Source organism: Ostrea edulis, chromosome 1 (genome assembly GCF_947568905.1).
Source record: "Ostrea edulis chromosome 1, xbOstEdul1.1, whole genome shotgun sequence".
Lineage (NCBI taxonomy): Eukaryota > Metazoa > Mollusca > Bivalvia > Ostreida > Ostreidae > Ostrea > Ostrea edulis.
In genome coordinates this window covers 72,397,426-72,415,487 of record NC_079164.1, presented here as the reverse complement: position 1 = coordinate 72,415,487, position 18,062 = coordinate 72,397,426, and the positions used below count along the sequence as shown (strand labels likewise).

General features: G+C 34.6%; 1 long non-coding RNA gene across 1 annotated transcript; it reads left to right on the top strand.

The window, feature by feature from the left end:
* The first annotated feature begins 8,371 nt into the window (after positions 1-8,371).
* On the top strand, positions 8,372-11,384 carry LOC125675762 (uncharacterized). Its single transcript, XR_008801474.1, has 3 exons — positions 8,372-8,814; positions 9,681-9,830; positions 10,861-11,384. It is a non-coding gene; the product is annotated as an uncharacterized LOC125675762 (long non-coding RNA).
* Positions 11,385-18,062: the final 6,678 nt, after the last annotated feature.

Here is an 18,062-nt window from a genome sequence, read left to right as displayed (position 1 = left end):
GTCATTTCTGGTTTTCGTACCACCTAACAAAAGTAACCAAACCTATATGTAAATGTTTATTTCGATATAAAAAGAGAAAGTTGGAGAAAGGATTTCATGTATCTTTTTCTATATCATTTTGTGCAAAGTTTACAACCTACTTAGTATTTCATATCCATATAACGCCTATAATCAATCAAGTAACAATTACACTGAATATCGATAATTGCATATTGTCTGCTCAAAGTATTGTCTGGATGACATCTCTTCAACATCGTTATGCCCCCTCTTAAAAATCCAACTAAAACTAACAGAGTCCACTTGAACGTTGACAAAAATATATTAATCCTATGAACACTAAATATGTTAAAAGTGCACACTTCCGTAAGATGTATAGCATGTCAAACGTTGCAATATTTGATCGTTTCCATTTGTATTGTATATTTTCCATTTTTATTGTATATTTTCCATTTGTATTGTATAGCTGTTTCATTTGTATTGTATATTCTCCATCTGTATTATAGACGAATTGACTCCAGTCTTTGGCACTCTGTTTTCTTTTTAGTTCTTGCAAGTTTATTTTTATTTCGGATTTCCAATATTTCGGCTTGAGCATCACTGACGAGACACTATTTGTCGAAATGTGCAACTGGTGCATCAAAATTGGTACCGTATAAGTTTTATATTTTCCCCATTTGTATGGTATATTTTTTATCTATATTGTATTTAATGGGTTATTTAATATGATTTACTTTGAAGGTTTTAATATGTCAACGAGCGAGATATTCCGAATGCTCAACCACAAGACAAACTGGTCCCCTACTTCTGTGTCGGACTAGTTATGCACGAGGGCAATAGAAAGCGAAAGTTCGGTAGTATAGGCCTAGATATCGAGGTAGTACAATGGTAGATCGTTGGTTTTGTTAACAGGAGGTTATGATTTCGAGCTCCTCTCGTGTCCAAACTACGACGTAATACATAGTTTGTTATTGTTCCTACCAAAGTGAGAATCACGGGTCTTTCGAATATGACCTTTAAACGGAGAGTTCATTTCATGACAGGTGTAAGCACCTTAAAGAACCCTCACTGATACGGCCCTGACCGCTAAGTCTAAATTTGTGGTACTTCACTTACAGCTGGTGATGTCTTAATGAAAATATGAAGATAACGTACTGCAATCATTACTCTTATATAAGGAATACAAAATAGAGAGGGCAAATACGGATCCCTGGACACACCAGAGGTGGGATCAGGCGCCCAGGAGGAGCAAGCACCCCCTGTCAACCGGTCACATTCGTCATGAGCCCTATATCTTGATAAGTTCAAGGGAGTAATCCGTAGTCAGAATCAGTGTGCCAAGGACGGTCTAACAATCGGCATGAAACACGTCAGACAGCATTTTACCCAACAGTGGCGTAGCTTCCATTGAGGCAACCGAGGCAGCTGCCTCGGTAAAAAAAAAAAAAAAACACCTTTTACGTTGTTAAAATGTCGATAGCTTCTGGGGGGCTGCGCCCCCCACACCCCCTGCCTCGGTAATATTCGAACTCAAGCTACGCTTATGCCCAATGACAGGTTGGATTGGCAAAATTAGATTGTTGTAACTACCATAGAATTTGCGAAATGCTGACTTTAAACGAGACTGTTGAAACCCCTGTAAACATGAACTTGTTTGTCAGTACCTTGCCTCGATTTAAAAACCGATCACACTCGGAATAAGCTCTTGCATGTCGAATCAGTTTAAAGGTCATATTCGAAAGACCCGTGATTCTCACTTTGGCGAAGGAGCAATAACAACCTGTATTACGTCGTAGTTTGGACAAATAGTTGACAAATATAAACACTGTATGCAGGTGATAATGAAATATTGCTACATAGATATTGGAAGATGGCGATATAGAAGCTGAAATCATTCCGTTTGTCATAATGTTGAGTTGTTAATTTGCCATTGATACATGTATCCATTCTAATAATAATATTACGGTGCTTCATTTCGGAGGTTAAAGTGGGCCCTAATTTCCCCCTCAGAATGTGCTTGTTTTCTTCTACCAACGAAGCCAAGGCAAGCGTTTTATCTGAATTCCAATTAGGCTTTCTCTATGTGTGCTGCTTGGATTCCATGATGTTGTTGTTGACATCACTGTCCTCAACTTTTTACCTCTTTTGCTGGAGAGTGCGGTAAAAATTCTAAGAAATCGTTCACCTTGTCATAGAATTTCTACTTAAGTGGTTCATTTTGCTAAGATTCAAACTTAGTTAAGAATTATGTGTAACATTTTTATAAATTAATACTAAAGTGGTTTTTTTTCTTCGCTAAGAATTTCCTTAGAATCTTTACGAGTCCCGGCCCAGATGTGGAGGACCCTGTGGTGTTTTTTCCCCCAAGTTCACTGGGATATATATCGAATTGACATATGAATGAAAATGAACGATGTTAATAGATAAAATGTCGTCGATATATCTAATTGTCAAGTTGAAGGCCACTACAAAAGATTTTTATACGCCCGTCATTAGACGGGACGCAGTATGTTATCGCGCTGTCCCCGTGTCTGTCTGCCTGGCTGGCAGGTATGCTGGCTGGCTGACTGTCCGACCGCCCGGAGTCATGTTTTCCGGACTTTTTTCGTAACGGATGCATGTACAACTTTGAAATTTGGTCACAATTTCTCCCATAAAAATTGTAAGAGTGAGTTTGCATTTCAGCTGGATTGGTCCATCCGTGACCTACTTTAGGGCTATAAGTAGGTCAAACAGTTTTCCGGACTTTTTTCGTTACATATACAGCTATTGCTCTGAAAGTCATACATAAGCTTCCTGTCAAAAAATGCAAGTTCAGTTTTTCTCTCAGCGGAATTGGTCCGTCCGTCCGTGACCTACATTAGGACTAAACGTACATATGTATGTCAAACAATTTTCCGGGCTTGTTTTCATTATGGACACAGATATTGCCCTGAAATTTAGTCACAGACTTTTTATTGAAGGATTAAAAGTTCAGTTTGCATTTTAGCTGGATTGGTCTATCTTTGATCTACTGTGGGGCTACAAATAGGTCAAACAGTTTTCCGTGCTTTTTTCGTTACGGATACAGATATTGCTCTCATATTTAATCAAAGGCTTCCTCTCAGAGGAATATAAGTTCAGTTTGCATTTCAGTTGGAATAGTTTATCCTTGACCTACTTTGGAGCTAAATATAGATCAAACAGTTTTCAGTGCTTTTTTCATTATGGATACAGATATTGCTCTGAAATTTGGTCAAAAGCTTTCTCTCGGGGGAAGACAAGTGCAGTTAATATTTCAGCTGGATTGGTGCAATATAACCTACAGTACTTTAGGGGTAGAAGTAGGTCACGCAGTTTTCCAGGATTGTTTTTGGTATGGTCAGTTATTGCTCTGAAATTCAGTCACATCCTCCCTCCAAACATGTCGACTTAATTGGTGCACCATGTTATAGTTTAGCGCTAAAAGTAGATCAAACAGTTTCCTGGACTTTTAATCATAATAGATAGATATCGCACCGACATTTTGTCACAATCTCACTCTTAGAGAAATACATCATATTTTCTATTCAGAATGTGTGTTATATCAATTCAGAGTGTACAATATGCTTCCAAGTTGAATTTCACTATCCGATGGGCGTATATTATACCGTTTGCGGTACTCTTGTTTCTTCTCTCATAGAGGTTTTTTAATAAATTATGCCTCAAAAGAATATTAAAACAGGTCGGTTAACAAAGGAGTACTATTCGTGCTCGTGGGAAGTCCAATATAGTGTTATTAGTCCTGAATAAAATTAAACGTAAAAAAAATCTACTATATATATGTATAAAAAATTTACAGTTTTTGAAAAAATGGAAATAGTTTCAAAAGATGGTCCGACTGTTTACATACTTTCTTTCCTAAACGAGTCACGTGCTGTCCTCGTGACTGTCTTCTTAGCATACCACGTGCTATTTTATCAGCAATTCCTAGATCTGTGTATATCTAACCACCCTTTGTGTTTTACACGTAATTTAGCATAACGAAGTTAGTGCAATACTTCCTTACATCACAGAGTCGTCCACCTCTGTTTCATACTTAGATATTGTATTGAAAGCAGACATTAACGGCTAACTGACAACTCAACTTTATGACAAACGGGATGATTTCATCTTCTCCATCGTCAGCTTCCCAAATATATGTAGCAATATTCCATTATCACCGCATATGGTGTTTATATCTCTCAACTGATTCGATACCCAACAGCTTGTTCTGCGTATGGTCAGTTTTTAAATCGAGGCAAGCTACTGACAAACAAGTTGATAGTACAGGGGTTTCAACAGTCTCGATTAGAGTCAGTATTTTGCAAATTTTATGGTCGTTATAACGATGTAGTGTGCCAATTCAACTTATCATTGGGTAAAATGTTGTCTGACTTGTTTCATGCCGATTGTTAGACCGATCTTTGCACACTGATTTTGACTACGGATAACTCCGTTTACCTGATCAGGATATAGGGCTCACGGCGGTTGTGACTGGTCGACAGGGGATGCATACTCCTCCAAGGCACCTGATCCCACCTCTGGTGTGTCCAGGGGTCCGTGTTTGCCCAACTACCTATTTTAAATTGCTTATAAGAGATAAGATATTGATCACTGTTTGTTATCTTCACCTTTCATCTACAGCCGCTGAACTCGTATATATTATGCAAAGATGTCCGAAAGTTATATAAGTCAAGACTGAATTATAAATTTCGACCTATTTCATCCTTCTGGTGTGAAAGTAAATATTTTATTTGCAAACGTTATTATATATCGCCATTATAGATATATTAACCACGCTAGTTTGGAAACAGACAGAAATTTTCTTAGTACAACTTAATCCTAATCCAATGCAATCCTCCGTAGCATGCCAAAATATACAACCCCTCAGATACAATACAAATGAAAAATTGTACAAATGGAAACGATATCTAATCGAAAATACAATATATCATAGAACACAAATGAAAAATTATACAATACAAATTTATATATATATATATATATATATATATATATATATATATATATATATATATATATATATATTAAAAGAAATAGAATAAACAGTACACAAAGTTAAAAATTTAACGCAAGCGCTTTCATTTTATAATCCTCAGGCGTTACATTTTAAAATAGTTTTGAAATGGTTTGACGTCATAAAGGCGTCCTAACATTTCACGTACATAACGACGTCATAAACGAATGAAGGGAAAAGGATTTTACGTTAAGCATATTATGACGTCATAGATAATAACAGTAAACATATTTTACAGTAAGCTATTGAGAGCCGGTTTTAAAGTCTTAATAAAGTGTCTTTCTTTTTCTCTTCGGGAAATAGTATTTTCTGTATACAGTTTATAAAACGGAAATACACTGAATTGTCCGTGGCCACACACATCTATTCTTAGTATATTAAATAATCATATTCATCTTTTTTTTTCAATATTTGAATATACAGAATATATTTTAACAGGTACTTCATTTACATTGATGATGTCATATCCCCTGAACCCCACAACTTTACAGGTTACAGAGAAAATTCAAGAACTTCTGCACAATGTGGGACTCGGATAGAATCAATAATGTATTTGTGAGCCCAGATATATTGTGCAACATACTAAAGTGTGAATTTAGTTGAAAACAAGTACATGTACTCATGTATACTATTATATGTCTTTCTTAAAGACAATAATATTGCATAAATGTAGATGAAGTGTCATTGTTGATTATTCTAAGTTTTTGATATATCAAAATCAGTAAACATTTCTAAATGAAAATAAAATACCAATTTTATAACTTTTAATCAATGTGTTTGAATTTCTCATTTTCTACCCCCCCCCCCCCCCCCCCCCCCCCCCCCCCAACACATTCAGTGCATATATACCGTGAACTTGGAGAAATTACAAATAGATAATGCAGTATGCATGCATTCTGAGTTATCCAATAGCGAGTTTTTGTTTCAGTGTGAGACTACAAGTAGGACTCATAAACTTATGAAGATACATATATATTTGTGAGAGCAAGATAACTGATATGGGCCTCGAGATCCATGGGTCGAGCCTCGGTGGTGGTCTAGAGGTTAGAGCATTCGCCCCGCATGCAGAAGGCCGGGGTTCGAATCCCGGCCGCGACAGACCTAAGCCGTTAAAACAGGTAATGAAAGTTCCATTGCCAAACGCTCGGCATCAGATGTGAATGTCACGGGTCCTCGGATATGATCTTAGAAACGGATTCCCAGTGTCACAGTAGGTGTGGCACGCTAAAGAACCCCCACTGCTCAATGGCCGTAAGCGCTGAGCAAAGGCCTAAATTTGAAGTCCTTCACCGGTCTTGGTGACGTCTCCATATGAGGGAAAAATGCTCGAGAGAGAGATAGACGTTAAACAAGATACAATCAATCAATCCGGCGCGAGCTCCCCTAAAATTTTCAAGTTAAAGGTAAATCGTGGTATGTTGTTTAGAAAAATGTATACGATAAAAGAAGCAATAATTTCCTCCACTCTCGGAGAAATAAATGTCTGACAAAACATTTTGATTTATTGAATTACTCTTAGCTTAGACCCCTGCCTCATACAGTTCCCCCCCCCCTTCCCCCCCCCCCCTCCTCCCCCCCCCCCCCCCCCCCCCCCATTACAGTTTCCGATCCGCTCCTGAAATAGCTTATAGAAACCTTCTTATTGTCGTGTTCAATTCTCAGAGGTAATTTGGGATCGAATGCTTAAACATTTTAAGTTATTAAAAAGTCAGTAGTTTATCTCTGCTGGCTAAATCCTTCTTCTCAATGCGCCGAGTGCAATTCATGATGTCTATGTTCCTGCTCATTCTTTCTCCTCCATACCATGCAGTATATTAAAGGGGTTGGGATGTAATGGAGACATTTGTTTTAACAAATATAAATTGTATTTCTATTTTTTGTGGGGGTTTTTATGTGGGAAAACTCTAATATTAATCATCAAATGTGATGACATATGATAAATTTATATTCTGAGTGTAAGTGCACAAAGGTCAACAACGAGAACTACAACAAAGTATAAGCTAAAATTTGAAATACATACTTTCTGTATTATATTTATTAATTTAAAAAAGGTATTACAAATAATCTTCGAATTTTAGCAAGCTTTTTTTGATGGATTGTTTACAACATCTTTTAATAATTCTTTTTCTTACGAAAATGTGTAGTTTGTAAAAAGGGGGTGGGGTTAGGAATTTTTTGCTAGTTCCATATTGAACCCCATTATGGTGTATAATTTTTTTCTTATATTTAACTTACTAATAGACTAACCACTTAATGAAATAAAATAAGAAATTTGATGGGTAATTTTTTTGCAGCTAAAGCAAAAGTATGACCCTGTGTGCAAATATTGTGCACTATTTTAAGGTAATAGGCCAATGTAGCTTTGTTGAAGTAATGTTGTTGCATGTTAACAATGATTGCTGAACTTGAAATTGGTGTGTAATATACAATTATGTGAAAGGTTGTTTGAAACCATATATGACAAGTTATGATCCTTTTTACAATAAAAATGTTATAGCTCTATTTGTATATTGCTCTCTACTTATTTTTCTTCACTTTTTACGCTTTGCAAAGACTAAAGAAGGTGCTATTAAAATTGCCATATTTCTCAAAAACAAGGTCGATTACCAACATTGATTTTTTAATATGTTTTATATCAAAGCTTCATCATAAACATATATCGAAATTTAAAAAATTCAATGGTTAATTTTTTTAGCATCAACCTATCAATCTCTGCCTTAAAACCGGCTCTCAATAGCTTACTGTAAAATATGTTTACTGTTATTATCTATGACGTCATAATATGCTTAACGTAAAATCCTTTTCCCTTCATTCGTTTATGACGTCGTTATGTACGTGAAATGTTAGGACGCCTTTATGACGTCAAACCATTTCAAAACTATTTTAAAATGTAACGCCTGAGGATTATAAAATGAAAGCGCTTGCGTTAAATTTTTAACTTTGTGTACTGTTTATTATATTTCTTTTAATATATATATATATATATATATATATATATATATATATATATATACTGCATTACAATTAATTTATTACAATACAAAAGAAAAATTATACAATGCAAATGGAAACGGTGATATTTTGCAACGTTTGACATGCCACATAACCCAATGATTGCATACCGTTTGCCTAGGTGTTCTTGCATCTCTGATGTGTCGAATTCCCTGTAAATTGTAAATGGTAAATTGAACTGGAATCTACACAAATCACAAATTGTACACAATTGTAATACAAATTCTCATTAGATAGATAACCGATTGTTAGGCCTCTGTTTATCTGATCAAGATATAGGGCTCATGGTGGTGTGACCGACAGGGGATGCTTACTCCTCCTAGGCACCTGGACCCATATTTACTAAAGTTCGTAGACGTAGACGTAAACGTAGGATTTACGTCTGACTTAAGATTAGAGTTACGTACTCGTGAAATGGTATTTACAAAACCGTTCGTAGCCGCAAACGTAACTTACGATGTACGATTGCACTTACGCGTGCGCAATGGCTATTTTCACTTCGAAGCGTAAAAAGTGTGAATTTGCTCATTTACTTTGATTTCCCTGCGCTACCGCCGCATTATGACGGAAAAGAACACAGAACTTTGTGAGAAAGCAACGAATTTCAACGTATACGTATGCCTGCCAACGGCATGTCGATCAACTGTACCGTTATTCAGTGTTGTTTACAAATCCAAATGGAAGGTTCATCAAATTTAACGCATTTGACTTGTGCATGGATCTGCGATGCTGTAGGTGTTCAAAAAGAAGTCGGCATGGACTGACAAGTAAGTTAAGTTGTTTGTGTAGTAATAACCTTAAATGTTTTACCACTGACTACTCGTCACTAGGCCCCTAAATAATGTTAAATTGACTTCAAGGGGATTCAGTACATGACACACATGGTAAAATCACAGTCCCTTATTCATTTTGTTCTCAACCTATGTAGTTGCTATAATGCCTGGATCTTAATTTCTAAATAGTGAGCACATATACATATGTGTTAGTTATTTACAATTTGATATGTGCCCACTATTAACACATTAAGACACGAGCTCATTTGTGTACATGGTAACTTCAAACTTTTGACAATACCACAATTGAAATTCAAAATAAATTATTTATCCCATTTTTTTAATTTCATGACTGGGACAACATCAAAGCAGTATCATAGCTACCTGTACACAAGTACGCACATGCTTTCACATCATTTTGCAAAAAGAAAAACAAGAATATTGGTGAAAAATGAATCTAAAATATACATTATATATACAGGCACTAATTCTAAAATGTGTGATTTGTACGTGCCCCTCTATTGCATGGTTATAAAATATGAAAATTATTATTGCTTTAACAATATATACTCTGGGCGAACAGGTAGATAGGGTGAATGGACTCGGTACCAGATGAGAACAGTTACAGTCTCTTTTAGCATCATTTTAATTATTGCTTGTGCACATCCATGTGCAAAACTTTCAGAAAATATTGTGAAACAAAATCGCATTCAAATACAGTTGTACAACTGTGTGAAGTCAGTGTTAATTTATTTAATGTAGAATAACATTGACTATATATTAATTGGAGATATTAGGTGTGATATACATGTAACATGCACTAGATATCCAAGTTAGCTGACCTCTGTTATTTTTCAAAGGGTCATAAAGGTGGTCAAGAAATAAATTGCCAACAGACAGCAGCATTCCTTGATTTAGATGCATTTCTCTTCATGTCCTCTCCTGAAAGATTTTCCATGATGCCTCAGGGTTAGGATTGGGATGCAAGATGTACAGTACATATATATGATGTAAGTATATCCACTGTTTGTACACATTTAATCATTTCTGTACTTACAAAGTTTTAAAAAATCCAAAACAAATTATGGTACATGATGTAATGATTTTTGTAATGCATTGATGATTAAATCCTTAGGCAAAGATTTAAGAACATAAATTTATGAGTTTTTATGATCAAAGTTTGTCCATTTTGCAAGTTTCGTACCTGTCTGTCTAAGCATATCTTCACCTTTTTGGCAAATAGAAATTTAACCAATCTAAGGACATACACTATGTTTCTTTGAAATTATTTTTTATCTCCTCGATATTAAAAATTCTTGCATGATTTCCAAAATAATAGCTGTAATTTTGTCACCAAAATTTTAAATCAACACTCAATAAAAATTGCTCTATATTATATATTTCTGATCAGTAATAACACATGTATTCAGTTATTTGAAACACCTTTTAATCTCAAAGCAAGCAAATGAATATATGTAATTTTGGTGATTAAATAATTATTATCTTGCAAGCCAATAATTCTTCTTTATATATTTCTTTACACTAAAAGCGGTTATCAAATGTACTTTTATTAGGTCACCTGAGTTTACTCAGTAACCTATTGCAATTAGTTTTCATTCGTAGTGCGTTAACAATTGAACATTTTTAACTTCTTAATAACTACCAGTCCAATTCTTTTCAAATTTGGTATGAAGCATCATTGGGACAAGGGGGACCAATTTTCAAAAATCTTCTTATCAAGAAACACACATATATAAGAAAAACTAAATGCATAGTGATGTAGAGCAGGCAGGCCTCTACCAAAATTGTAAATTTCATGATCCCCGAGGTAGGGGTTTTGACCTTTTGATACTTAATGATATCTTCCCAGATATGGTGTACGGTAGATAAATATAATGTAAATAAAATCAGTATTATCACAATTTTACAATTTATTTAACTAACAATTATGTTGCATGTATTTTTCAAGCCTTATGAATTTTGATTGCAGTGTAATGACAGTTGTTTATTTAAATCAATGTAATACTATTATTGTTCTAGGTCTATGGGTACATTGCTGTAATGGCCTGAAAAATCTTTTGCGAAACCGAGAAATGTTCATCTTCCATTGCCTTGATTGTGTAAAAGGACGAGCAGAGGAATGATTCAAAAATATATGGCAGGATTGAGAATCTAACCCATGACCCGTAGTCTGGTACTCTACCCACTGATCAATCCATGCTGATGGTCCATCTGCTACATTTATGTCATCTTATATATTTATTTATTCATTTATATCATATGGACATTTAAAAATTGACAGTAAAATAAAAAAAAGTTTGATATTCAGCAAAATAGAATTTGTTACAATACATGTTTAAGAAATTAAGTACATGTATATGCATTGTTATGCATACAATTATGTACATGTAATTGTATTTGTTAATAGATAACTTTTTAGATGAATTTTCATGTTGTTATTGATATTGACATGTACATGTATTACTTCCATTTCTAGAATGATTTTAACATCTTGATATTAAAAAGATGACATAATAAATAAATCTTAAATATTTGTCAACAAAGTTGTCTGGTGGGTTAAAATTTGTAAAGAGGAGCATTAGTACATATGTCGGTTTAATGTGAGAAGCCTTCAGAATGAACTTTTATCAGTGAGATTTTTGTAAATTGGAGGGGGGGGGGGGGATGGACTTCAACAAAATAATATGTATGTTGAAGGCATCATCCTTGGAGTTTGGTAATATACACTGCAAAGACTTTTACCTAGCTGATCACATATGAAGGTCAATTACATACAAATCATGAATGGTAGAAAGATTCATATATATGCATTATCAATGAAGGTTTGACTCCTGTAGGATTATAGTTAAAGGAAATGGCACTCTGAAAGATTGAAAGTCTACACATGACTACACTAGTAGGCATCACAATTGCTCTCTGAAACAAATTACACAAAATTGTATTCTTGGAATGAAATGCATAACTTTTTTTTTAAAGAAATATTTATTTAGAGGCTCATTTCCCTGTTGTGTAAGTTACAATGTAACAAATAGTTATTTGGACTACCAATATTTGCTTATAACCACAAAGAAAAGATCACATATCTATAAGTAGAAATAGTTTTCTATAGCTGTCAATCACCATGTATTCTTGTACACACAATGACTCTCTTCTTTTCAAATCTAAAACATTGCATGTTTGATTGCATATATATACATTAATTCTACCATGTTTGGAAAATTAAAAAAAATGTATTTCCCTGAAAGATGCTAGACCTACCCTATATAATAAGATAAATGGCAAATATTCTTCTTTTTTTTAAATAACTTGCATGACTAAAATAAAAAGCTTCCCAATTATTTCTAAAGGCAAGGTTAGATCCACCCAGTCTGATTAAAATCAAATTTCGCACTTTGCTCGATATACGGACAGCGACTGTCCGTATATCGAGCGAAGTGAGAGGTTTGATTTTAAATCGGACTGAGATCCGCCACGAGGTAAATTAGATCGGGCTCAAAATTTAGAGAATTGTCACACAATTGCAGATGATCTCAAAGAAAACGATAATCTGAATAAATACAATTAATTTGTGTATTACTAACCAGCTTATATGCATCTAGAGGGTTTGTAAGGTCTTTACGCAAGATATTATCGATAAAAATGACAAGTCGCCATTTGCTTTGTTTATTCTTAAAGTTACGATCAGCTTACGTGTACTAGTATAGCACACGTAGAGTTACGCTTATTTCTGACGTAAATCTACGTCTACGACTGTTAGTGAATACCGTCCCACACGTAAACGTACACTACGTCTAGATTTACGCTACGTTTACGTCTACGAACTTTAGTAAATATGGGCCCTGACCCCACCTTTGGTATATCCAGGGGTCCGTGTTAGTTATGAGATTATATTTGCCTTCCATAGATAGATAGATAGATAAATGAAAGGCGAAGGTAACGAACAATAATCAATCTCATAACTCCTATAAGCAATACAAAATAGAGAGTTGGGCAAACACGGACCCCTGGATATACCAGAGGTGGGATCAGGTGCCTAGGAGGAGTAAACATTCCCTGTCATAGATAGATAGATAGATTGTAATTTTTCTCAAAATGGTCCCCTGGCAGAAAGTTAGGTTTGTATTGTGAATTTCAAACACTATACGGAAGTGTTTGTGTATAGTAAAGTTTATCAATGGAGAAACTTGTGAGCGATAGGGCGTGACAAAAGCATGTAATTATAAACTGTCGAAAAGAAATCTACAAGAGGTTTTGGAAATATTATCTATTAAAATCTATATCAAGACACAAGATGTAAATACAGTATCACTCGGAGATTCTCCATAAATCAAGAAAACAAGTGTGTCGAGATTTCTAATCTTCATCACAGATTCTCATTTTTTAAAACAAACTCTGAAAGATTTGGTCTTATATTTATTTGAGGTGTCATGAACACTCTTGAATGAAAAATGTGTCAGAAGATAACATTGATTAATCTCATAAATCATATAAAGAATAGAAAATACGATTAGGTTAAACACGGATCCCAATACACACCAGACGTGGGATCATATGCCTAGGAGGATCAACATATAGGGCTGAAGACGGGTGTGAGCGGTCAACAGGGGATGCTTACTCCTCCTAGGCACCTGATCCCACTTCTGGTGTGTCCAGGGGTCCGTGTTCGCCCTACGCTCTATATTGTATTGGTTATAGGAGTTATGAGATTGATCACTGTTCATTATCTTCACCTTTCATGAAACACGTAGGACAGCATTCGACTAATAATATGTCGTATTTGTGAATTAGATAATTATAACGACCATAGAATATGCAAAATGAGAGATACACACAATATGCAGGTGATAATGCGATATTGCTACATAAATATGGTAATGTCCTGATGGAAAAACTGAAGCCGCCATTGAGTTGTTAGTTTCCTGTGAACATCTATGTTCAATAGAATATCCAAGTATTGTCCACATAATAATTAATGATAAACAGTACTGCTCAAAGATAAAATTGTCCCGTTTCCTGCACGACACCAATTCACATCAATGATCTCTGCCCATGTGACCTAAAGATGATTTTTGATACGTTAACAACAATCCTCCATGACCTAAACAGATAACAATAAATTAGAATTTACTCACGACTAACAAAACAGGGCATTCCGATTTCTGTATGAAACATTTTCATTTAGCGCATAATTTTATAATGGAAGTTATAATTTCTCGAGCATTTATGTGCGAATGTTGGGGATCGAACTTTCTTACATGGTCCAAATTTCTCTACAGCCATTGTATCCCATTAAGTATTGGACACTGCTAAATGCTCTCTTTATGATGATTGTATATATATATATAGATATAGATATATGTATATGTATATATATATATATATATATATATATCATTTGATAAAAATATATAGATCTATGTCTTTAATGTGGGTCCACTGTTTTGTTTTTAAAGAAGAATTTTATCTAATCTTGAACCATATTGTGGTCCCATTGTGATTTGACATGAACACTAAATGGGGGTACTTGCATGTTGTTTTAGCAACTTAAGGTTTTTTAAAGGGAAAGTTTTAATGGGTTTTTTCCCCTTTTATACATCCTCATGTTACACTTTCACCCTATATATTGTGATGCTGTAGGCACCCTTGCGACCTTGCACTGTGCAGGAGATTGTTGCGAAAATTGGGATCTCATTAAAAAAAAAAACGGTGGAGCGCATTTTAAAATTTGATCGGAGTTTTGATAAGATGAGTCAAGATAAGTGCCTAGACTCCTTTTAAGACAGAAATGGAGAAGAGGGTTCAGCGTTATAGTGGGGTTTACGGCAATACAATTGGATGTGACGTGACGTTTTAACGGATTTGCAACATACCATCTTCAAACTGCTTGTTATCATAAAGTGATAATTTGTTCTAGTTATGATAGATAGATTCTCTAGTTCATAACTCTGTATATCCTATGCCGTCGCCTCATCACAATAAAAGTCCATGAACTTTTGATCAACTATGAACATCACATAATTATATTTTATAAGTATATCTACTCATATGTATGCCACGCTAAATTCACAAAAATGAGCTAAACATAGTTCATAGTTTCACAGTTGATAAACTAGGTTTATCGACTGTAAACTATAGTTAACGACGTTAATCTATATTTCACATCTGTAAACCATAGTTAACAGATAATATATGTTTCACAAGCGTAAACTATAATTAACAATGAAAACAATCATTAGCGATTGCAAAACATAGTTTATCTTATAAATACGGTTTCACGATTGTAAATTACGGTTTACAAGTCTAAACTATTATTAACGAATGTAAATGATAGTTTACGGTTTGTAAGATATAGTTTATAGTCATTTAATGCGCCGAATTCACAAAAAAGTGATAAACACAGTTTTGTAAGATATAGTTTATAGTCATAAAATGCGCCGAATTCACAAAAAAGTGATAAACACAATTTTGTTGATATAGTTTATGAGTAAAAATGGCAGTTAGCTATAGTTTACGATCAAAAATTATAATTAACGAATGTTAAACATAGTTTATCTGATAAATATAGTATCAAAATTTATGAAACTAGGATTAACAATTGTGAACTATAGTTAACGAATGTAAATTATAGTTTACAAATGTGAATCTGTATTTATCAGCAAAATCTATTGTTAACGTTTATTTAATTAGCATTTGTAAACTATAGTTTACAACCGTTAAATATAGTTTTACGGATGAAAACTATAGCTAACGAATCGTTAACTATAGTTTATGGTCCGTAAACTATAGTTTACAGTCGATAAACCTAGTTTATCAACTGTGAAACTATGTTTAGCTCATTTTTGTGAATATGGCGTGCCATACATATGAACCCATATTGTGACCCGGTTGTTTAAGGGTTTATTATGTGAATGAATCTCGGTCTACATTATCATAAGAAAAAACGCTATCAAATAGTTTTAACATTTTAGAACTGGTGGTTGTAAATGAGAATATTTTCAAATGACCTCATGCAATCATTGCTCTTGGGAAAGGTGTGGCGCATCAAAACTCCCACAGCTGCAAATATTGCCAATGTTTGTTAAAAATTGGTTCAGTGGTTCTGACAAACACGTCAAAATTGTGAAATTATCATTTGATATGAAAAACAGTTGCACAAATCTGGTCATCATCACCTAATCTGAAGCTGAATATGACACCTTATTGATTGGTTAAAATATATAGAAGAGTCCACTTGAGGTTTTAGCTCAGGTGATGCAAGTCTGATCATCGTCACCCAAACTGAGGCTCAATGTAAAACCAATTATAGCACTTGGTTATAAAATGGAGGTACTATATCTAGGGTAAACGGTACAGGATTAAACATTGGGAAGAAATTATTTAAACATTTTTGTGACGAAGTATATTAATTCAATTTTTTTTTTCATATGAGTAAATCCAAAATTTCTTTAATTCTTATCGAATCCCGCTAGCGCCGGTAAGTGAGAAAGTTTCCCAGTTTACTTTCGGAAGGTCGGTGGTCTCTTCCCAGGTACATTGTATCTGAGTTCTCTCTTCCACCAATAAAAACTGGGTGCCACCAGATAACTGAAAAATTGTTGAGTAGAGTGTCCTTCCTTGAGACGATATGTTTTTGTGGCATGTTTTCCCCATTACTACGTCCGCATATAGGAGGCAGAGATAATTTGTTTAGTTCTGTAGTTCTGAAACGTGTGTACAGGGTATGCATCAAAGCTGGGTTATGACTGACTAATGGAAAATAAGATTTTTCTTTTTATGTCAATACCGGTACTTGTTGTTGTTGAGATAAATTATGACCCTACATTGCATTTAATCCAAACATACAGTTGCTGAAAATATTTTCTTCGCAGGTGCCCCTTTCTTGCTTCAATTTTCTGTCAGTTGGGTTAAATCCACACCACCCAAACCCCTTCAGAGTACTATACATGTACAAGGGGATTTAAACATTGTGCATACTAAAGAACCCAGCTGTTTGCCCTTCTTTAAAATCTACATGTATCTTTCATCTGGGGCCATCTACATTCCCTGTCAGCTACAGACCTTCTGTTGGACCATTCTTTAATATGAATTTCATCAGCAACTGACATGTCTTAGTTTCGCACCCACCTATATGCTACGAATCATGGTGACACCTACATGTTGCATATCAATTTTTTCATTAAGAATCCTTGCGCACTTAAAAAGCTTGACATGTATCCTAAAAATATTTTACACATTTTCATACATGCAATATCACTTCAAATAAGGGATATTTCCATTTTTTAAGAAAGTTGACCCACAGGGGCATCTTATCCGCTCTGTTCTCTATCACACATATATAAATACACGTATATGTGTGATAGAGAACAGAGCGGATAAGATGCCCCTGTGGTTGACCTGGCTTTGATTTCTCGAAAACATCTCAAACTTAAGTTTGAAGTTTCTTTTATTTGAGCAGTCAAAACTGAGTAAAATCTCATACTGTAGTCCAAGTTTAAACTTAAGTTTTTTCGAGAAATCCAGGCAAGCCCTATAATGCATAATCCTGCTACGTATATAATATACCGTATATAGTGATTAGGGAACGTACAATAGGACTGAAGCGTCTGTATACATACCCTCTACATTAAATGTATGTACACACACCCTATACTATGTACACACACCCTGTACTCTGTATTTACACCCTGTACATTAAATGTTTGTATACATGCCCTGTACATTAAATGCTTGTATACATACCCTGTACATTAAATGTTTGTATGCATACCCTGTACATTAAATGTATGTATACACACCCTGTACTCTGTATTTACACCCTGTACATTAAATGTTTGTATACATGCCCTGAACATTAAATGTTTGTATACATACCCTGTACATTAAATCTTTGTATACACACCCTGTACATTAAATCTTTGTATACACACCCTGTACATTAAATGTTTGTATACACACACCCTGTACATTAAATGTTTGTACACACACCCTGTACATTAAATGTTTGTACACACACCCAGTACATTAAATGTTTGTACACACACCCTGTACATTAAATGTTTGTATACACACCCTGTACATTAAATGTCTGTATACACACCCTGTACATTAAATGTTTGTATACACCCTGTACATTAAATCTTTGTATACACACCGTGTACATTAAATGTTTGTATACACACCCTGTACATTAAATGTCTATATACACACACCCTGTACATTAA